Raw genomic sequence first — 21,833 nt, forward strand, 5'->3', positions numbered from 1 at the left:
AAGAATTCTATTACTGGCTGTTCTGACATGAGCAGTCATTTTATGGTTTATGCCTAACCAACCACATGATTCCTTTCAGCTTTGCAAACTGTTTTTTCATTTAAGATTATGTTCCCCTTACACGATGTACGGAGTCCTGAGTAGGCAGTTCACAGCTTTAATGTGGACGGCACAGAGTAAGTCTTTGAAGTATCTTGAAATCGTGTGAATGTTGTCAAATATATCCTCTTTTGCATTTAATGGACACATCCTCATTTGAGCTGAGTTTATGTGAAATATCTTCAGGTGCATGGAAATACAATGTGGACTTATTTCAAAGCTACAATTAACATATAAGCTAAGAGCGACATTTTCCTTTTTCTGTTACCTGCATAATTGAATTGCTTATTGTCAGGGAAGGCAGGTTGGAGTTCGGTGTTGTCAGACTGCATTATGGAAGATGAGCTCATCTGGAAACTCCTAGCGTGCATGCCCTGAGGCGGAACATCTCATTCCAACCAGCCTGGGGTCCTCTTCAAAGCGAGTGCCAGAGAGCTTTCAAGGGCAAATGAAATGTTCTTTCTGAGGAATTGGTGCCTGGGTTTCTGAACCCAAATAGAACCTTGTAGGGCGGGGGTACTGTTGGTCTTTAGCTGAGGGGGTTCCTCTAGATCGGGGCTTTTCCCTTCAGCAGCAGGGCCTGGTTTGGAGCGCCGCTTGCAGCTTTCCCTGCCGCATTCGCCGGCTGATCTTTGGCAGCCTTTGCGTACGCCGTGTGCATGGCCGCTTCCTGTCTCCTGTCCTCACTTCTGTTTTTCTCCTGTTATTTTTTGCATCTTCAGTTATTTGGCATTTGGGGGTTGGGAATGCAGGTTGTCTGTAGAAGTTGAGGCTCCATATCTCAAATCCTACATTTTCCTTTTGATCAGTGTTAACTTGTTTCAGAATGTTCGGCGAATGCTGCTGTGATGATATCCTGTAAATAGTGCTCATGTAAGATGCTCAGCTGGCTTTGCGCAGGTGCAGTGTTCACAGTAGAGATGTTCAAAAAGTGGCCTTAGAACTTCTGTTTCGAGTCCTTTAACTGCGTGAGGCCAGTTCATGCTAAAAGTTGAGCATGTTTTTCCCTTAAGTGCCCTGCCAAGAACAAACCCTTTCAAGGCCATTTGCTGTGTTCTCTCTCTGCGTCGTTAAGACTCCTCTCACCCAGCCCAGCAAGAGGCTTCTTTCCTCATCTTGAGCAAAACCAGAGAAATAAAGTGGGAAATTTTGGTCATCTGGAAGATTATTCAAAAGCAGAAAATAATTATTTGAGCTAGCATTTTAATCATCTGTAGAGGCCGTTTATGAATTTATTCACTAGTTTGTTAATTTAGCAAATACTTATTTTCTACTATGTGCTCGATACTGTTCTAGGTACTGGGGGAACAAGGGAGCAAAGTTCCTGTTTTTATGGAGCTTGTGCTTGAGTGTAGGGAGATAAATAATAAACATGTAAACAGTTTATTTCAAATAATAATAAGTGTTCTGAGGAAATGAAACTGTGTGTGGGATAGAGAACGGGTGACCAGGGCATTTTGAGGGGCTATTCATGCTAACTTGGTAATGTCGTGCCTCCCGAGGAGAAGGCCTCCAGCCAGGGAGTTGGTGATCAGGAGATAGCCACTGGTCGACTAAGTGAAGAATGTTGCAGGCAGGGTTAAGTACATACAGAAGTGCTAACGTGTCCAAGGGACGGAAAGAAAGCCAGAGTGGCTTGGGTGTAGTGACCAGAGGTAGATAGGATGGAGAGGCAGACGGAGCCGCATCTCACAGGACCAGGGAAATGAATTTGAACTGATTTGTAGTTGTAGTGGAAACCCAGTGAAAGGCTTTAATCAGAGGCATGAACTAATCTTATTTATGCTTTTACATAAGATCACTCTGGCTCTTGTCTGGACTAATAGTAAGACTCTTGCAGTTGTGTAGGGGAGGGATGATAGTATCTTGAATTGGGGTTTTTGCTGTGGAGTAGGTGAGGGGTGGTTTATTTTGGATTTTGTTTGGGGGTAAATGCTCCAGAGAGAGGGAAAGAGAGGAATCAAGGGTGAGCTAGGGCTCTGGTCTGAGGAATTGGGTGGATATTCATTTATTGAGTAAGACTGGGGAAGGAGTGGGGGTGGCGTGGAGTCAGCGGTATTCCTTCTGGCCATGGTACATTGGTGGTGTGTATAAATTATCCAGGTGGCAGTGGTCATGGGGCAGTTGATCTGTGTCTGAAGTGCAAGGGAGGAAATATCAGAGCAGGAGATGGAAGTCTGGGGCCCACTGGCGTGTGAATTTGAATTGATTTTTAACTGTAATGGAAATCCACGAAACCCACTCAAGTATTTCAGGTCACAGGACTGGTGTGATCACTGTTCTAGACAAAGGAGACTATACAAGGGAGAGAAAGGCGACCGAGGACAGAGTGTTGGCCAGATGAACAGGCTAGTGAGTTGGGCGTTACTACTCATGGTTCGGGCATTTTAGTCAGTTGTCTGAATTATTGTCTGGGAAACTAGAGACACAAAAATAGCATTTATGGGTAGCATAGGTCCTAATCAGACCTGTTCTCTCACCTCTAAAGTGGAACCAGGACTTCTTTGGTGTTTGAAGGTAAACTGGGTAATGTAGGGAAAGGTTTGTGTTCTTCTGCAAGAAGCGTGTTCACGTTCATTCTAAGGAGAGCCCGAGACTTTCAGAGCTTGAGCAGTTTTCCGTTTCTTAAGGTAAGATTTTAAGTTACCCTTCGTAGTTCAGACTTGGAGTTTGCCCTGGTGCAAGGTCATTAGGCACGTTGGCAGCAGAGCCCAGGGCAGTCTTCAAAGACAGATAGTCTGAGCTGTTTCTAGAACCTAGCATAAACCGTCTTCATGGATAACCCCTCCTTCATTTAATAGCTTCCTATATTTAAAAGGACACCTTTTAGCTAAGAATATCAGTTTGTAAATGACTCAGTTACTGTGCAATCTAATGTCTGTTTCACAATTTAAGGCTGTTGGGTTAGCATGGGAATGCCGGCTGCCCTTCATCATCAGCTGTGCGGTTCATTTCTCCTGTTGGTACGTGGAGGTGTCAGTCAGCTCTGTTGACTCACTTTCCCTTTTTGATCCGCAGAGCTGCCCAGTCCCGGAAGAGAGCTGGAGATGAGTTGGCTTATGGTAAGTAATAAGGTTCCTTACCATCTATGGGGGTTGTGGTGTAGATAGCCACTGGCAGTGACCGTGCAGTAAGTATGATGATCCCCACAGTGTTCTTGATGGCGGGCTCATCGGGACTGTGTGTGATCGAGGACAGGCTGTTCTGTGAGTTGCGGCCGATCTAAGGTCCAGTGGGTGGTGGTGGCTCTCAGGCAGTTGTCAGGATGCTGCCAGTGACTCAGTCTCAGTTCCTGATGACCTAGCCCCCTTTCACCTTTCACTCCACTCAAAACCACTTTTTAAAAAATCTCCTTTTTGGCGATTGGGAGAGGGGTAGGACTATGTGTTAAATAGGTTCCTACCATGATCCAGTGCCGTCTGCTATTCATACCTTTTCCTGTTTTGATGATTTTTTTCAGACAGCTCCTCAGCATGTGCGAGTTCCAGAGGCTACAGATAGTGAATGTGTTGAATGTACTTTCCTTCCTGCCACAAGGACACACTGGAGCTGCAGAGATTGTATTCCGAGCACAGTGGGTCCTGCACTCAGGCACTGTCACAAAGCTGTTCTCGGAAGAGGATGTCAGACTTCTTACTTTGATTTGTAATTTTAAAAAACAAAAAACTAACAAACAAAAAAACTGTCAGTTGCTGCTAGACTTGGGGATGATTTTGAAATGGGACAATCTTTTAATGAATCTCTCTGTAGATTCCGTGAGGAACAGGCATCTTGAAAGGTGACCATTGCTAAGTGAAATCAGGAGGCCCAAACCAGCAGCTTCCTCCAAAAATATAGGAGCAGGAGAATTTTTTTAAGCACTGTTTTATTCATTTGTGGACTTGGCGCTCGGCATATTGGTTTCACACATCAAGATACCTTTTGCTTTAAAATCAAGCAGATCATTACAATACAGTATTTTTCACCCATAACCCAAAGAAGCCCCTTGAAAAGAGTTGGTCCTTGTTTAGCATTAGAAGGTCTCGTGAAAGGAAAATGCTAACTCTGCTTTTGCTCTACCTTTCCCCCCATTAGTCCACAACCTTTTTCTACTCTGTGCCTTGAGCTTTGTGCACTTTGCAACTCTGTGACCATGTCAAACTCACAAATGCCTCCTGAAAAAGCTTACGGTATCATGGACTAACCCGCCAAGATGCCACCAGATGTCAGGCATGGCTTCGGAGCAGGAATCTGAACGAGTGGGAGAACAGAACCTTGTTGCACATTCATGGTCAGCTTCCCCCCGCCTCACTGTGGCACATTCGTGTTAATGTTGGGGACCAACTCTTGTAGGACATTTCCATTCCCTCTATCACTTACATGACTCACCAGCTGCTGTAGTACCAGCATCACGCTAGTTCAGGCGTCGCCAGGACTCCAGCAATAAAACTCCCCTCGTAAGGTTGAGAATCAGCCAACAGTGAAAGCTGGCTCCTGTGATGCTCTAGAAGCAGATACGGTTTTTAAATCCAAATATAATCAGTGGTGTGGGATTCCTGATCCATTTCATTTTAAATGGGTAAGATAAGTGCTTTTGAAAAAAGGCTGCAGTCTGCAGCTTCAGACATCGTATTGGAGTCAGAGAGAAGTAGCACTGCTGATCTGAGGCCCCCGTCCAACTGTGGCAAAGCTGTGTTTGGTTTTTCTACACCCACAGTGCTAGTTAGTTCCTGTTTAGACTCTGAGGCTTATTCTAGTTGTTCTTGAAAGGCAAAGAAAAATAGAAAGATGTGGCAAATGAAAAATTTTTTCCTCAGTTCTGCTTGACTCTAAATTGAGTATTGTGCTCAAGCCTACTCGGCTATGTGGGACTGATATTTACCTCTTCAGAGAACTTGGAGCGAAAAGGAAGACATTAGAGATCGTCACATTTCTGATTTGCAGGTTTTTCATAAGAGTTGCCTCTGCCAATTCAGTTGTCCTTTTTTGGGGAGTGGAGGAGTGGGAGAGTTAGAAGTGTGATCTTGGGAACAAGTCAGTCATCTACCGGAAGTCCTCTGTTTGTAAAATTATTCAGAGAAGTAAAAGTAAAGGTTGTCAGATTTATTTTTTTAAATACTTACCAACCAGAGTTGATAGGTTTTGTGGAGGACTTGAGTTAGACTCTTTAACTCTGTGAGTATCTGGGATTGTATTGATAAACACTGAATTACTGTAAGAATATATACAGACTCTTACTATGCCCTGTATAGTTTAATTTACTGCACCAGTAACATTCTAGTATCAAGGAAAATTCCATTTTACCCTGAAGGCCAAATTTTACTTTTCTCAATGGAATGCTTGCTGCAGGCTTATAAATAACACCTGCAACTAAAGTCTCTCCTGAGTAGTTTTAATAATATTTCTGCAAGGAATAAAATTGGAATTTTTAAAATCCAAATATAAAATGTGGGTGAGTTCTTCAGTAATTTAATAATTACCCAGATGCTTTTTCTGTGAGAGACCATTGTCTGGCCAACAGCAGAACTTTCCTTATGAAAGCATTGTATTACGATGTGAATTGGCATTAAAACCTTTGGATGTCTTTGCGTTATTAAGTTAATGGAGAAATATTTTATATTGTCTTCTTTTTATTATAATATATGTGTAAACAAAAAGTGGGCAGAGTAAAGTCTGCGAAATTTAGTTTCTCTAAAGTTTTGTGCGGTGACTGCGGCCAGCTCTGGGCCAGGCTGGTCCTGCAAAGCCAGGAGGGGAGGCCGCAGGGGGATCTGCGTGTCCTGGGGCCTGTGACTGTTGCTCCTCATTTCCACACCGAGGCACATGACAGGGTGAAGGACCCGCTTCTTTATCTCAAGCCTGAGTCGACCTTGCTTATTCCACTGGGATTCTTACCTAGTTAGTTTGCAGCATAAGAAGAAAGGAGGTTTGTCATCCATTTTGCTTTGACGAAACACTGTTTGCCAGAAAGTATTTTCTCAAGTTTGCCTGTGTTCTTGCCAGTACAGTGTGTAGCTTTTCCACCCCAGTTAAATACTGGCTCCTGTGGGGCCCGTGTCAGGAAACCGTGCGTGCAGGTCAATTGTCCCGTTTGTCAGCACATGCGGCTGATTTGGCTGAATCGCCTGTGTACGGGGAGCCTGAACCTAGACCCTCCGAAAGGAAGCAGTCCAATCACGTCAAAGTCACGGCACGTGAAAGTATAAACAGACAATGGTTCTGAGAGACGGTGCTTACTTTAAATTTTGGCCTGGATCTTCAGTGACAGTGTCCTCGTACGCCCTGTTTTCACAGCTGCACCCTAGCCTAGCAACCGCGTTGTCTCCTGTGGGCGGAAAGGAAACCCTGATGAGTTCTTTGTAGAATTAGTGAGGACACCACCCACCTGGATGCAGGAGCTGGGCATCATTACATCGTACATTCTGTTCTGTCCCTTTTACAAGGGCAGTTCCCTTTCCTTTATTTGGGGGACAGGATGGAAACCGATCTGTAAGAGATTGCAGAAGAACGGATGCCCAAGGCCGTTAACCCTGCACGCGCATCCCCTGCGTCGCAGGCCTGTAAGGCTGCTGGGCCCTCCTACATGGTTCCCCTTGGGCTGCAGATTTGCACACAGATTCCTCAGGGAGAGAGTGCACATGTGGCACCTCGCGGTGCTCTGGACTGACTGGGGATTCGGGCGTCCTTCCGCACAGGGAACTTCGGAGCAGCGGTCTGAGCGCGCGTGCTGGCAGAGGTCATGGTGACCCAGCGGACACGATGGTTTCTGTAGGTACGCAGTGAGCAGGAGCACTTGTATCACAGCCTTTAAAAGCCCGTTGACTCTCCTAGAGGAACCTTCAAGATTTGTCGTCTTATTGAGGCTGGCTGTGTTTTCTTCTGTGTTTTTTCTGTTTTATTACAATTATTTTCATGATTATCATGTAAGAGTTATTGCCCTTAAGCCAAAAGTCAGTTGTTTAATCAGCTATTATTAAAATAACAGAACATTGTTTTAGGAATATACACTAACCCGAGACATTAAAAAGCTTTACAACTAAAACCCAACACAAAATAACCTACGTTAGCTATCCAGTCACTGTGTAGATGTTCTGTTTTTTTGTTCTTTGTTTTTTTTTAATGGTGTCTCATTGAGCTTCAGAGTATTATGTTTACTTTCCTCAAGGTCTAGACTTCTTAACGGGACTTTGAAATTTAAGATCAGAATGTGAGTTCCTTGACTGACACCTATAAGAGGTTTATAGGACCTTTTTGGTTGCGATTACTGTTTTCAATAAGATTGCATAAAATGAAGTTTATGTTTATCAGATGTTAAAATAGAGGTCATAGTAGTTCATGGAGAAATGACTTTCTGATTATTTTACCTTGTTGAAATTTGTCCCAGTTTCTGGCCACCAGAATACAGGGTGGGGCAAAAGTAGGTTTACAGTTGATTGTATGGAAAATACTACAATAATTAATAAATAATACTACAAGAATAAACTGTGTTTCCGGCACTCACAACTGTAAGCCTATTTGTCCCACCCTGTTATGTGAAAAGACCCCTGTTATTTTCCAAGGGAAATGATTCCTCTTCTGTCCCCACCGATTATTAACTAAGTCATTGACACAGGGATTCGGGCGTTCCCTCCTCCACTGCCCACGACCCTGTTTTCACCTCTTTCCACAGCCGAGTGACACAAGTACATGCGCCGTTTCTGCTTATGTTGATGGAGTGGCTGTGGGAGCGTTAAAGAAAATGCTCATCAGAGGACATTCTTACAGACCCTAGTAGACATTGTACCCCTGCTGGTTGGAAAGTATCTTCGTTTCTGGTTGGATTGGATTGTTTAGGAAATGTTAATGGCTTACAATTCTGGGAAATTTATAGTGTGGCTCGGGTGAATTCTGTGGTTTCAAAAAAATAAATATTTTGTATTGATTCCCACATGTCATTTTACTGTTGTGACTATGTACTAAATGCAATAAGACTGTGGCTATTCTCTTAGAAGGGTATGTTTTGTTAAACAGATGGCAGTTTAATTGCTCTCCTTAGGCCTGCTTGTCAATATTAGAGCCATGCAATCCAGGGGAGATTGTTCCCATGCGAAGCTGTGGGAGCTGCGGCTGGAACGGAAAGCTAATGAATGAGTGGAAGGTCCAGGCAGACAGGAGGCTTTGCCATCGCCGGCACAGCCAGAGTGAGGGGGAAGCAGCGAAGCCCAGTCAGTCCCCGGAGGTGCTTGCTTGTTGGAAAGCGCGGTGGAGCGTAGATCAGGGCGTCCTGCGCATCAGCTCCGACAGGGCCAAGCAAAGCAAAATGGTAGGTGAAGCTCACGGACCGGGGATTCAAAGCCACCGACTTCGGCTCTGACCTTTAACTCTCGGAGGCTTCGAGTCGGTCCTGTGTTAGGTGTAAGCTCTCTCTCTAAGACACTGTGGTTCATGAGATCGATCCTGCACAGATGCCCTTGGCCTCGCTGTGCGCTGCCTGGTCCGCCGGAGCTTTGGTCCAGCCAGAGCATAATGTTCCGCTCGCAGCGCGCCCGCCCTGCCTCCTGCGTGACCGCGCCGCGCCCGCCCTGCCTCCTGCGGGGACGCGCAGCGCCAATGCTCTGCCTCCTGCGGGGACCGCGCCGCGCCCGCCCTGCCTCCTGCGTGACCGCGCCGCGCCCGCCCTGCCTCCTGCGGGGACCGCGCAGCGCCCGCCCTGCCTCCTGCGGGGACCGCGCAGCGCCCGCCCTGCCTCCTGCGGGGACCGCGCGGCGCCCGCCCTGCCTCCTGCGGGGACCGCGCCGCGCCCGCCCTGCCTCCTGCGGGGACCGCGCCGCGCCCGCCCTGCCTCCTGCGGGGACCGCGCGGCGCCCGCCCTGCCTCCTGTGTGACCGCGCAGCGCCCGCCCTGCCTCCTGCGGGGACCGCGCCGCGCCCGCCCTGCCTGGCTCCGGCCGCGCCGCGCCCGCCCTGCCTCCTGCGGGGACCGCGCCGCGCCCGCCCTGCCTCCTGCGGGGACCGCGCCGCGCCCGCCCTGCCTCCTGCGTGACCGCGCCGCGCCCGCCCTGCCTCCTGCGGGGACCGCGCCGCGCCCGCCCTGCCTCCTGCGTGACCGCGCAGCGTCCGCCCTGCCTCCTGCGGGGACCGCGCAGCGCCCGCCCTGCCTCCTGCGGGGACCGCGCCGCGCCCGCCCTGCCTCCTGCGTGACCGCGCCGCGCGCCCGCCCTGCCTCCTGCGGGGACGCGCAGCGCCAATGCTCTGCCTCCTGCGGGGACCGCGCCGCGCCCGCCCTGCCTCCTGTGTGACCGCGCAGCGCCCGCCCTGCCTCCTGCGGGGACCGCGCAGCGCGCCCGCCCTGCCTCCTGCGGGGACCGCGCAGCGCCCGCCCTGCCTCCTGCGGGACCGCGCGGCGCCCGCCCTGCCTCCTGCGGGGACCGCGCCGCGCCCGCCCTGCCTGGCTCCGGCCGCCCCGCGCCCATCTCCCCCTGCACCGCGCGAGGAGCTGCGCTTCACTGTGTACACGCGCGGCATATACACACTGCACAGACACGTGTAGTTCTTCTACTTTCAAACACTGGATACATTGTGGACTTTTAGTCAAAACTTCTGACTCGGGTTTTTTTGCATTGATTATACTGTGCTTTTTCAAAAAGAAGCCTTGGTGTTTTCTTGCTATGAAATGGTTTCCCCTGAGGTTTCTTGAAATCTTACTTTACAGTTTTTGTCCCTCTCGCTGTGTCTTGGCAAGCGTCCTTTCCCAGCGTCCTCAGAATGCTGGTTCTCACCCTCCTGTGTAACCTCGGCTGTGTGGTAGAGGTGCCTGCTTTATGGTGACCACACAGCCGGATTCGGTGGCTCCATCTTCTTCTCTGCGTTTAAATCACCTGACATTTTCCTTCAGGTTTTTTCTCTCTCCCCCGTAGGGGGCTGTTTAAGTCCTCTCTCTTCAATTAGCAAATGTTTTTCATTGAGCGTAAAATTTTCCTACTAGAGCCAGTTCTTAGTATATATTTATGTATGTTATTTTTTCTATTGGCCTATTTCTCAATAATCCAAAATTCTAAAGTATTTTAATTTCAAAAAACATAATAGTAGAAAGAATAACATACATAGAATCTGAGAACAAACTTAAGTTTCAACTAGTTATGTATATTCTTGGGTAGGTTATTTTTCTGACCTAGGTTTCTCCATATTAATTTTAAGCCCCACCTCCAGATTGCTAGTATAGGACCTCTATGTATGTATGGCAATGGGCTTAATTTTCCAGAAGGATATAACAGTTATAAACTTACTAATTATGCACCTTAGTAACTAATAATATACCTCAAAATATATACATATAAAGAAAAAAATGGCCACAACTACAAGGAAAAATAGAGAAATCTACCAACATAACAGGTATTTTTAACTCACCTCCCTCATAATTAATAGATCATGCAGAAGACAAAGTTAATGATCATTAAAAGCACAGAAGATTTAAACAGCACAGCTATTAAATTTGATCTGATGACTATATATGTATATGTAATATGTGTCTTCCTTTCCACCCTCCAATAAGAAAATAAGCATTTTTGCAAACCAAATCTAACATTGTATTTAAAGTATAACAAATGACCAAATTGGATTTATCTTAGGAATACAAATTGGCTAATATTAGGAAATCAATTAATATGACACATTTATTAATGGATTAGCATTGTCTATGAAAATCCAAAGAACTTACAAGGCAAATTAGAACATTTAAGAGTTTATCAAAGTTGCTAGAACAAAATCAATATGCAAATGGCAATTACATTTTCATGCACCAGCTACAAGCAATAATGGCTTTAAAAATTTTAAACATAATTAAATAAAATTTATAGCAGGAACAAAAATATAAAGTATCTAATTTTAATATAAAAGTATAAGCCTTTTAATGAGAAAATGATTATTTTAAAAAACCACCTTTACTCACTTAAATGTATGGAGAGACTATGGTGGATAAGAAGATGTAGGTTTCAACTGTTGTGGGGAGCCGGCGGGACTCCCCCCGGGGAGGGCCCGCCGGGCGAGGTGCTGCCCCAGGGTGAACACCCGGGGTGGCCCGTATGCCCTAGTGTCACCAAGAGAGGAATCTCTGGGGCATTGACCCGAGTGGTGGGCAGCGGTGCTAGCACTCGCCCTGCTCCCCCCGCTCCCCCTCCTTAAGGACTTGGCTCAGCTTAAGATTAACTGTGCATACATGAGGAAATACCTTTGTATAGGAGGCTTAGCAGAGGTCAAAAGGGCAGAACGTCCTAGTTAACTAGACAAAGAGTTAGGTGGGGAACATACCTGGGACAAGGTTACTGATTATACCGCTGCCTTACTGAATGCGCTATAATTACAAGCTGAAAAATAAACTCGGGGCTCAGTCACGTACTGCAGCCCTCCCGATCCCATCCTGTCTCTTGTCTTTCTTTTCCAATCCTCACCCCCTCAATCAGGTTACTGTTCGACTGCCGGCAGGCTCCGGCAAGTGGCGCCCGAACAGGGACCTGAAAACCTGGGAACACGGTAGAGGACACCGCTCGGGGCCGCGCGGATAGCTATCGGGTAAGTGATAGCCGGAGGGAGCGGTCAGTATATCGGGAGTAAGAAATCATGGGCCAGGAAAATAGTAAGGTGCTGTTTGCACAGGTTTTGAAAACTATGCTCCGTTCTAGGGGCGCCAAGGTTAGTACTGCCCAACTGCGGAACTTTTTGCAGTTTGTGGAGGAAGTGTGCCCCTGGTTTCCTGAGGAGGGCACTGTTAATCTAGAAACTTGGAATAAAGTGGGAAAGCGTATGCAGGGTTTTTTCCAGGCACACGGCCCCCAGAAGGTGCCTGTAGAGGCCTTCTCACTCTGGACCTTGGTCCGAGACTGCCTTGACCCCCGGCATGAAGGAGTGCGCATGGGGGCTTCTTCTGAGGCCACGCCGGTAGAGGCTCCAGGAGCCTCGTACGCTGAGGGCGAAGCCTCCGCTCCCCCGATACAGCTCCTCACTGTTAAACCCGAGAGGCTGAATACGAAAGAGGAACAGGACTTAGATGAAGCTGCCGCGGCCTATGAGAAGGAAAAATATGGGGAGTTTGTGTTTCTCTCGGAAGAATGCGCAGACAAGCATAACCCGTTGCCCCCTGATCCTACAATGGAGGGCCTGTGGAAGCAAATGCAGGCGTTGATGAGCCAAGTTCAGGATTTGCATAAATCAGTGAAGGGAAAGGACGCTGAAGGTTCACAAGGTCAGCCTAGTGCGCATCCGAAAGGGGCTGACCCCCCGTTAATAGATCTAGAAGAGGACCCTCCAGGGTACCCAGGGGAGAAGCCGACTGTTTCCACACTGAGTGCAGGACCCGGGATTGGGATGCCAATAGGAGTTCGTGTCCTCGATCCTCAGGAGCGAACTATGATCGCTCTGGCTCAAAAAGGACCGGGTCAGGCCCGGGACCCTGGGTGGGGGAGGGTACGAACTGACTTTGCGCCAATGTCTTCTTTTCAAATGGCGCTTAGCCAGGCCAGACTGAGAGGGGAAGATCTAGAGGGGTTCGATTCAGAATCAGCAATGTGCTATCCAGTATTTGAACAGCCAGCTCAAGGGAACAACCCCCCGCAGAGAGTGTATGGGCCCATGGATTTTAAGAAATTGAAAGAGCTGAAGATGGCTTGTGCTCAGTATGGGCCCACTGCTCCTTATACAGAAGCTATTTTGGAGGCTTTAGATACAGAATATACCATGTGCCCCAATGATTGGAAACAATTAGCGCGCGCTTGCTTGTCGGGAGGAGATTACTTGCTGTGGAAATCTGAGTATACGGAGCAGTGTGAAAAGGTCCATCGGCTAAATGTGAGGAATAACATTCCCTCCGATTTGCAAGGCCTGCTTGGAGAGGGGCAATTTGCAGACACTCCTGCCCAGTTACAGTTTGGGATGGGGACTTATGCCCAAATTTCTGCCGCGGCCAGGAAGGCTTGGAAAAAATTGCCTACCACAAAAAATGTCACCATGGATTTGACTAAAATAAGGCAGGGCCCTGATGAGCTTTACCAGGACTTTGTCTCCCGGCTCCTTGACGCGGCAGGGAAACTGTTAGGGGACGGGGAGGCTGGAATAATCATTGTAAAACAGCTAGCTTTTGAAAATGCTAATACTGCATGCCAGGCAGCCCTGCGACCCTATCGCCATAAGGGGTCTCTAAATGATTACATTAGACTTTGTCAGGATATAGGGCCCTCTTATACCACCGGAGTCACTCTTGCAGCCGCCTTGAGAGGTCAGACTATGCAACAATTCCTACAGCAGCAGGGGGCTGGGCGAGGCAGGGGGCGACGAGTCCCCGGGCCCCCCGGGAGTTGCTTTTCCTGTGGTCAGCTTGGGCATTTCACTCGAAATTGCCCCCAGAAACCCTCCAGTAATCAGAGGGCTCCCGCGGGCCCGCCCCGTGGAGCATCTCCGGGGCTTTGTCCGAGATGCAAAAAGGGAAATCACTGGGCCCGGGACTGCAAGTCGAAACTTGATCTGCAGGGACGGCCCCTTAGCCTCCCCCTGCAGTCGGGAAACTGGCAGAGGGGCCAGCCCCAGGCCCCGCAAACATATGGGGCTCTGAAGGGGGAGCCCCAGGAGCAAACCCCGGGAAGCAATCCATTTGTGACCTCTTCCGAGCCACTCCAGGGAGCGCCGGACTGGACCTCAGTTCCGCCGCCTACACAGTACTGACCCCTGCAATGGGGATGCAGGCTTTGCCTACTGGGGTCTATGGCCCCCTGCCTGCCGGAACCGTGGGGCTTCTCTTAGGACGCAGTAGTAGTACCCTGAAAGGATTGTTAGTGGCCCCTGGAGTCATAGATCAGGATTATACCGGAGAGGTGAAGGTTATGGCTCATGCTCCTCACAATGTGGTGACAGTAGATAATAATCAGAGAATTGCCCAGCTTATTTTGTTGCCGCTGGTAGAACAGGGAAAAGTTATGACGGCTAAGGCCCGCGGGTCCCAGGGTTTCGGATCTTCTGATGCTTACTGGGTACAGCCCATTAAGAAAGATCGGCCGGAGATGGCACTTTGGATTAATGGGAAGGTGTTTAAAGGCATTCTAGATACTGGGGCTGATGTCTCAGTTATTTCCCTCAAGCATTGGCCTGCTAGTTGGCCTATTCAACCAGCAATGACTGACCTACAAGGTATAGGTCAAAGCCAGACCCCGAAAATCAGTTCTACGGTTTTGGGCTGGCATGATGATGAGGGACATCAAGGAGAGTTTCAGCCCTATGTCTTATCAGATTTACCTGTGAATCTGTGGGGGAGGGATGTCATGGAGCACATGGGGGTGTATCTCCACAGCTCGAGTCCAGCGGTTACACAACAACTACTTAACCAAGGGCTGCTACCAGATCAAGGATTAGGAAGAGAAGGGCAGGGCATTACTGAACCCTTACAACCCCTGCCCCGGCCAGGGCGCGCCGGCCTGGGGTATTTTTAGGAGGGGCCTTTGACTCTCCTGCTACCCATGCCGATAAAATCACCTGGAAGTCAGATCTTCCTGTATGGGTAGATCAATGGCCCCTGACTACTGAAAAAATAAAGGCTGCTCAGGAGCTGGTGCAGGAGCAGCTCCAACAAGGCCACATTGAGCCGTCTAATTCTCCCTGGAATTCACCTATATTTGTGATCAAGAAGAAGTCAGGGAAATGGAGATTACTCCAGGATCTTAGGAAGGTGAATGAGACTATGGAGCTCATGGGGGCCCTCCAGCCAGGCTTGCCTTCACCTGCGGCCATACCCCGTGATACATATAAAATTATTATTGACCTGAAAGATTGTTTTTATACCATTCCCCTTGATCCCCGGGACTGTCCACGATTTGCCTTTAGCGTACCATCAGTAAATTTTCAGGAGCCTATGCAGCGATATCACTGGAAAGTGCTGCCTCAGGGAATGGCCAATAGCCCGACCCTGTGTCAAAAATTTGTGGCAACGGCCCTAGCTCGGGTAAGGCGTGAGTACCCAGCAGTGTACGTCTGTCACTACATGGATGACATCCTCATTGCCGCTCGCCATGAGGGACTGCTCCTCCGGGCATTTGCGAAAATGGAATCTGACTTGCAAAAACAAGGCCTGGTCGTAGCCCCAGAAAAGGTCCAGAGGCAGCCCCCGTTTTCTTATCTTGGTTTTCATCTGGAGCCTGACCGATTTTTCTGTCAGAAAGTTCACCTTCGACTAGACAAGCTCCAGACCTTGAATGATTTTCAAAAGTTGCTGGGGGATATCAACTGGATTAGACCTTATCTGGGGTTAACTACAGGGGAGCTCAAACCATTGTTTGACATTCTCAAGGGGGATGCAGATCCTGCATCCGCTAGACAGCTGACCCCGGAGGGACGTGAAGCCCTTGGGAGGGTGGAGCAAGCTATCCGCAGGCAGCAGGCAACATTTTGTGACTATAGTAGACCTTGGCAGGCCTGCATTTTGGCCACGGGCCATTCCCCTACTGCTGTTTTATGGCAAGACCGGCCACTACGCTGGGTGCACCTCCCTGCTTCCCCTGCCCGGGTCCTTGCCCCTTATTATGAACTTGTTGCTGTCCTTATTCAACAGGCTCGGGAAGAGTCCCGCCGCTACTTTGGCAGGGACCCTGCAGGCATTCTGGTGCCATATACACGAGAACAGGTCACCTGGTTATTCCAAACTTGTGATCCCTGGGGAATAGCCTTGGCTGGCTTTCCTGGAAAAATTGATAATCATTATCCCCAAGACAAGCTTCTGCAATTCTTTCTGAAACATTCGGTTATCTTTCCAAGGATGGTATCTGCTACTCCACTGCCCGGGGCCGCTACTGTGTTCACTGACGGGTCGTCCTCTGGCATTGCAGCCTATGTGCGTGGGCACCAGGTTACACGGTGGGAGACCCCATATTCCTCTGCCCAGGAGGTAGAGTTAGCAGCAGTACACCGGGTACTTTTAGATGTGGCCAATGAACCTCTAAATATTTTCTCTGATAGTCAGTATGTAGTCAGAAGCCTCTCTGTTATTGAGACTGTCCCGTTCATTGGCACTACTAATTCCACTGTGCAACAACTGTTTATAGCCATCCAAGCTGCCATCCTGAATCGTACCCAACAATGCTACTTTGGGCATCTTAGGGCCCATAGCAACTTACCTGGGCCCTTATCCCATGGAAACTGCCAAGCTGATTTGGCCACTAAAGTGTATTTAGTAGGGGTACCTGCAGCTCAGGCGTCCCACGCCCTCCATCATCAGAATGCTCAAACTCTTCGATTACAGTTTAACATCCCCCGGGAGGCGGCCAGGCAGATAGTTAAAGACTGTCCCACATGCCCCACCCTAAACTCTGTGCCTCTTTACGGGGTTAATCCACGGGGTCTCCTGCCCAATCATCTGTGGCAGATGGATGTAACACATGTGCCTAGTTTTGGTAAGCAACGGTATGTACATGTGACCATTGACACCTACTCAGGTTTCCTTGTTGCCTCTGCCCTCACAGGGGAATCCAGTTCCCACGTCATTGCCCATTGCTTGCGCAGCATGTCTATCCTAGGACAGCCCCGGGTTATTAAAACAGATAATGGACCGGGCTACACAGGCAAAAAATTTCAAGCCTTTTGTATGCAATTGGGCATTCAGAGTAAGACAGGCATTCCTTATAACCCTCAAGGACAGGGTATAGTTGAACGAGCCCATGGCACGCTAAAAAATCAATTGCAAAAAATTAGAAAGGGGGAGCTGTACCCCTTAAGCCCGCAAAATCAACTTAACCATGCTTTATTTATTCTTAATTTCTTAATTTTGGACGAGAAAGGTCGTTCTGCTGCGCAAAGGTTTTGGCAGCAGGCTGTTCCGCAGGACAAAGCCATGGTCAGGTGGAAGGACCCCCTTGAGGGGAAATGGAGGGGGCCAGATCCTGTGTTAATCTGGGGAAGAGGGCATGTTTGTGTTTTCCCGCAGGATGCCGAGGCGCCGAGGTGGCTCCCGGAGAGGCTGGTACGACACGCGGCCCAAGACGCTAGAGGAACGGATGCAGGAGCTAACAATGAACCCTGAACGTCAGTCGCGAAGAGCCCGGCGAAGAGCCTGGCGGGCACAACAACGCGCAGAGCAACTCATCAGAGGGCAAGGCATGACTGTCACGCCCGAAACTCTATTCCTGGCAATGCTGGCTCTGTTTGCCGCGGCCCCTGGGGCTAGAGCAGAAACTCACTGGGCCTACCTGCCTAACCCACCTCTGCTGCAGCCAGTGACGTGGCAGCATGAAGAAGTACCTGTGTACACCAACGACACATGGACCATGGGGGGCCATTCCAGCAAGCACCTGCGAGCAGCGCGTGCTCCGGACTTTTCTTATTCAGGACACGCTAGTGACCAGCCTATTTGTTTCTCACGAACTGACCAGGTAGCCGGTTGTTTTCTACTTAAAACTACTAAGACTGAGTCGCTCCTGCCAACTGCGACAGGGGTTTTTTATGTCAATGGGACGGCGAGGACCTGGGTTCAATCAGCTCTGAACTGGACGCGGTGGTACGTGGACATCTGGTACCCTACTGGGAATGCCGCAGGCCATCTTTCTGAAGCCCCCCCTGGGGAGATCTCCATATGTGAGGCTGACATTGTCAACCGTACCCAGCAGCCGCATTGGTTGAGCTGCCGGGGGAAAAATAGTATATTGATTAATGTGACAAGGGGATACCCGCTACAGGACTGGTCAGCTAAGGGCCCAAAATGGAAGGCGCTGGCCGAGTCCTTTTGGTCCGTACAGAAAGGGCCTATGCAATCTCAGCTATGGAGGCTTACGGCAGCAATGGGAGGGGACATCATGGTGAATGAGGAACGGGGCAATGCAGCTGTACAAATGGGCACCACACAAGTCTACCGAAAGGTGCAGGCCTGCGTTCCCGAGCCTTATGCTCTTCTTGTGGGGTCACTTAATATTTCACGGAGTGGATCCTGGTGGACTATTGCATGCCATAACTGTACCCTTAGCACATGTGTATATAACATATCTCAGGATGAGCAACTCCTGATCCTGTATCAGCCCTCATTTGTAATGATCCCTGTTAAAGTCTCAGGGGAATGGTACAATGACCGAGGCTTGCAAGTAATCCGGCAGGTCACTGAGATTATGCTAAGAGGAAAGAGATTTATTGGGCTGCTTATCGCTGGCATAGCTACCCTTATTTCAGTGATAGCAGCCAGCGTTACTGCGACCGTATCCCTCTCTCAAAGTATTCAAACTGCTCACCATGTCAATCAGCTCAGCGCTAATATCACCCAAGCGCTGGGAACACAAGAGGCCATTGACTTAAAGGTAGAGGAAAGGCTGAATGCCCTGTATGATACAATATCAATTTTAGGAAGAGAGGTACAGAGTTTGAAGCTGCGGTTAGATCTTGACTGCCATGCAGATTATAAGCACATATGTGTTACCCGCAAGAAGTACAATGAGTCCACCCACCCCTGGGATCGAGTGCAGAGACACCTAGAGGGGATATGGCATGATGGAAATGTCTCCTTAGACTTAATGCAGCTACATCAGGAGATTCTCGCTCTGAGAGAAGCCCCGAAAATAGATACCTCCACAGCGGAGTTGGCTCAGTCTTGGGTGGAAGGGTTGAGGAAAGAATTTCCCTCAGCCAGTGACTGGAGACATGGTATATTAGGAATGGCTGGTCTGGCTGCCATCGTCCTGTTAGGTTTTCTGCTTACCCCATGCATTCTTAGAGCATTGCTGAAAGATGTACAAATTCTTAAAGTAGGACTCCACGCCTTGCAACTACGCACCCGTCCTGCCCCGCTTGAGCCTAGACCTTATGTTTAAAAGATAAAAAAGGGGGAGATGTGGGGAGCCGGCGGGACTCCCCCCGGGGAGGGCCCGCCGGGCGAGGTGCTGCCCCAGGGTGAACACCCGGGGTGGCCCGTATGCCCTAGTGTCACCAAGAGAGGAATCTCTGGGGCATTGACCCGAGTGGTGGGCAGCGGTGCTAGCACTCGCCCTGCTCCCCCCGCTCCCCCTCCTTAAGGACTTGGCTCAGCTTAAGATTAACTGCGCATACATGAGGAAATACCTTTGTATAGGAGGCTTAGCAGAGGTCAAAAGGGCAGAACGTCCTAGTTAACTAGACAAAGAGTTAGGTGGGGAACATACCTGGGACAAGGTTACTGATTATACCGCTGCCTTACTGAATGCGCTATAATTACAAGCTGAAAAATAAACTCGGGGCTCAGTCACGTACTGCAGCCCTCCCGATCCCATCCTGTCTCTTGTCTTTCTTTTCCAATCCTCACCCCCTCAATCAGGTTACTGTTCGACTGCCGGCAGGCTCCGGCAAACTGTGTCAACAAATTGGTTAATAAGTTAATGCAATTTCAAGAAATAATCCCAGCAGTTTTCATTGCGGTACTTCACAAGCTGACCCTAAGATATAAGTGGAAGAACAAAGGGCCAAGGATGTCCGAGACATTCCTAAAAACAATGAAGGGGAACTAGCACTACCAGACTGTAAAGCTTAACATCAAACGGTGATTAAAATGTAGAAATGGTACAGAGGTGGCACGTAGGTGAATGGACAAGAGGGTCGCTCAGGGCCTGATCACTCGTGCACAGGAACTCGCTTTTTTTTTTTTTTAATTTTTTATAATTTTTATTTTTGTTTAAAGTATTACAAATGTCCCTTTTTCTCCCCAATGACCCATTCCCCCCCATTCCTTCCCCCTCCCCAGTCACTCTCCCCACCATTGTCCCTGTCCTTGGGCTGTGCATATATGCACATAAATTCTCTGGTTACTCTCTCCCACTCCATCCCCCCGCCCCCCTCCATCCCTCTGACATTTGGTCAGTCTCAACTATGCTTCCATGTCATTGAATCTATTCTGCTCATCAATTTATTACGTTCTTTAGATTCCACGTATAAGCAAGATCATGTGATATTTGTCTTTCTCTGCCTGGCTTATTTCACTCAGCATAATATTCTCCAGGTCCATCCACACTGTCCCAAAGGGTATGAGCTTCTTCTTCTTTACAGCTGCATAGTATCCATGGTGTGAATGTCCCACAGCTTCTTTATCCACTCAGCTACTGAGGGGCACTTGGGCTGTTTCCAGATCTTGGCTGTTGTAAAACTGCGCTGCTATGAACATCGGGGTGCATAAATCCTTTCTGATGAATGTTTCAGGATTCTTAGGATACATTCCTAGGAGCGGAATCACTGGGTCAAATGGCAGCTCCATTTCTAATTTTTTGAGGAACCTCCATACTGTTTTCCACAGTGGCTGCCCCAGTCTGCATTCCCACCAGCAGTGTACTAGGGTCCCCTTTCTCCACACCCTCCCAGCACATGTCGTTTGTTGATTTGTTGATGGAGCCATTCTGACAGGTGTGAGGTGATACCTCATTGTGGTTTTAATTTGCATCTCTCTGATGATTAGCGACATCGATCTTGCTTTTTAAAAGAGCAGCCTCACTGCAGGTCAGTGGGGGGAGGATGGGCGTCAGCTCTGCACAGAGGACCATTGCCCCCCCCCCCCCCAGGTTGGACTGGAGAGCGATGGAGGAAAGTTAAAGTTATAAAACCTTACGAGGCAATAGAGAGGCATTTTTTATGACTTTGGGCAAGGTAAGGGTTTTGGAAACAAGAAAGTACAAATCGTTACTTCAAAGATGATTGGGCTACACTGATAGTGAGTACTTTGTTGACCAAACATGACATAGAGTGAAAAAATAAGCCCAAACTGGTGAAAGCACCTGAATGCAAGTCTAACAAAAGCAGTTTGGGAGGGAAATGAGCAAGAAACAAGCAGGAGTTTTGTAGACGAGGAAATGGCCCATAAACATGAAAAGATGTTCAGCTTCATAAAATGCAAATTGAAATGCATATTAAAACCATAAAAAACATTTCCTAGGCACCAAATAGGCAGCAACTAAAATGTCAGAAAATGCCAACAACTGGAGAGAGTACGCCAACAGGGACTTTCACCGCTGCTGTTGGCGTGTAAATTGGCACTACCCCTTTGGAAGACGGTATTATCCAGCAAGGTTGGGCGCGGGTAGATCTTCCAGCCCAGGGTTTATGCTGTTAGAGAAACTCGTGTGGGTGCGTACACCCAGGACACAGGTGCAGGGAATGGTCCCAACCCCATGGTTTGCATAACCAGAAAGGGGCAGGAGAAAGCCAAGTGCCCGCCTACAGTGGAGCGAGCGCGTGAAGCATGTGGAGCAGCCCGAGCAGCGGGGAGCTCTGCTCGCGGCAAGGGGGCGTCTCAAGTCCTGCTGAGTTACAGGAGCGTGGCAGGAAGATACAAAGTGCAAAACCAGGAAAAACTCTATTGTTTCGGGGGCCATAAATAGCGAAACTAGAGAAAAGAATTAACATTCAAGATCCTTCTTCCCTTGGAACCAGCGGAGAGGAGCACAGGGCCTGATGAGCACTTGGAAACTGGGAACACTGCGACGTCAGTTCTTGAGTTAATACTGTAAATTCAGTGCAAAGCCAACCCAAATGCTGAGTATTTTAATATAAATTAAAAATCCACGATGTACATCTGAAACTAATGTGATATGTCAATTATACCTCAAAAAATTAGGAAAAAACCTAAATGCTCAACAGTAGGGATGGATTTATAGTGTGCCCATATAACGGGGGCATTAAAAATGGTCTTGTAGAAGATTGTGGAATGATGGGGAAATGTAGTAAGTGAAAAGCAAAAATAAATCTGAACCCATTGGGTGAATGTTATGAAAGGAATGCACAAAACGGCTTTTTTAAAAAAACAGATAA

The 21,833-nt window shown here is 48.5% G+C and overlaps 1 pseudogene; it reads left to right on the forward strand.

Moving 5' to 3' along the window:
- The first annotated feature begins 11,672 nt into the window (after positions 1–11,672).
- Positions 11,673–21,833, forward strand: part of LOC107540209 (prolactin-releasing peptide receptor-like) — a 30,798-nt pseudogene continuing 20,637 nt past the window's right edge.

This window comes from Miniopterus natalensis, chromosome 7 (assembly GCF_054644295.1).
Source record: "Miniopterus natalensis isolate mMinNat1 chromosome 7, mMinNat1.hap1, whole genome shotgun sequence".
NCBI classification, from domain to species: domain Eukaryota; kingdom Metazoa; phylum Chordata; class Mammalia; order Chiroptera; family Miniopteridae; genus Miniopterus; species Miniopterus natalensis.